The sequence below is a fragment of the Lolium rigidum genome, chromosome 6 (assembly GCF_022539505.1).
Source record: "Lolium rigidum isolate FL_2022 chromosome 6, APGP_CSIRO_Lrig_0.1, whole genome shotgun sequence".
Lineage (NCBI taxonomy): Eukaryota > Viridiplantae > Streptophyta > Magnoliopsida > Poales > Poaceae > Lolium > Lolium rigidum.
In genome coordinates, this window is record NC_061513.1 from 100,441,628 (window position 1) to 100,443,246 (window position 1,619).

General features: G+C 41.9%; 1 non-coding gene across 1 annotated transcript; it reads left to right on the forward strand.

Moving 5' to 3' along the window:
- The first annotated feature begins 203 nt into the window (after nt 1–203).
- LOC124668946 lies at nt 204–354 on the forward strand. The gene has a single exon (XR_006992007.1). It is a non-coding gene; the product is annotated as a U4 spliceosomal RNA (small nuclear RNA).
- The last annotated feature ends 1,265 nt before the right edge of the window (nt 355–1,619 follow it).

Here is a 1,619-nt window from a genome sequence, read left to right on the forward strand (position 1 = left end):
ATCCGCTCCATATCCGCAATCCGATATAATCCACATCCAGTCATTATCTGCTAGGATCCGAATCCATCACAAAATATGGTAAAGGATATTAAAATAGCAATATTAGATCCGTTTACATCCCTAACCACATTGGCTGTGGAGTAATGTCTCCAAGGACCAAAGATGAACGGGTACAAGAATGGGAGCACCAAACTTTGGAGATTCGCCTTGTGCATGGGGCAATGATGTAGCTAGTGAGGTTATACTGATGCAGGTCAATTGCTGGTTGAAAACTATTTCCAAACCCCCTCTTTGGCCCTCTAGGGTTATTGAGAATTTCCGGAAGGGTTCCCTCTCTTCGTAGATGGTAAAACCCACAAATCAACATAAATACCCCTTCTTCCTTTTTTGCTTTGAGATAAGTTTTGTTGCGAGGATCACAAGATCATGTAATGCGGGGGCTCCAAATACGACAATGTGTCAGAGATTATGCCCATGGCACTATTCATCTTTGATGTTGTTTGAGGAGCAGCCCACTAGAGTTCAAACCCAAGGTTTGATACTGTGGTGTCTCATTAAAAGCGGAATATTTTTCAGTGAGAGGCGACATTCCCGTCGACAGCGAGACGCTTGCGGTGACTTCGTCAATCTCAAGACCTATTGAATGAAGTTTCATTGACTCTGTCTCTCGAAGGCGCTCATAGCGGTATGGTGTGCGTGCATGCATTCATAGGGGTGAGTATATATGCGTATATGTGAGTGTCTACGTATGTACAGTGTTTCGAAAAAATGTACTGTTGCAATGGAGTACTGCTGAGCGCGGAGTTGATGAAGGAGAATTTATGCGCAACGTTGAGTGCAACCCCAAGAGGAAAGTATGATGAGCACAACAGGAAGTTTTCCCTCAGTAAGAAACCAAGGTTTATCGAACAGTAGGAGAAAAATGTTCTCTCACGAGGTGTTGCGAACCAACTCGTGGCAGGGCGCACTGCCGGCGTCAGCAGCAACGTGGAGACCTGCACACAAACAACCAAGTACTTTGTCCCCAACTTTCAGCGAGGTTGTCAAGCTCACTGGTTTTGCTGAAAACAAATGATTAAACGAACCGTGTGGAAGAAGAATTGTTTGCAGAGAACAGAACAAAAAAATGATGTAGAAGATTGCAATTAAAAGAAGAAGGACCGGGGTCCACAGTTCACTAGAGGCGCCTCCCCAATAAAATAAATATGCTGGTAAACAAATTACATATGGGCAATTAACAAACAAAGATTATACGCTAATGGTTGGTGCAGAATACATGCTATGAAAGTATGCGGGCATTACAATAATATACATAGACCGTAATCCAACTGCATCTATGACTAATAATCCACCTTCAGGATTGCATCCGCGACACCCTCCAGTATTAAGTTGCAAGCAATAGACTATCGCTTTAAGCAATGTGTGTAAAGTAAACGATAAAACTACCCTTGAATAGAACACCGCTTTTTTTTCCTAGTAGCAACAGCACATTGATACGTCTCAAACGTATCTATAATTTCTTATGTTCCATTCTAGTTTTATGACAATACTCACATGTTTTATATACACTTTATATCATTTTTATGCATTTTCCGGCACTAACCTATTAACGAGATGCC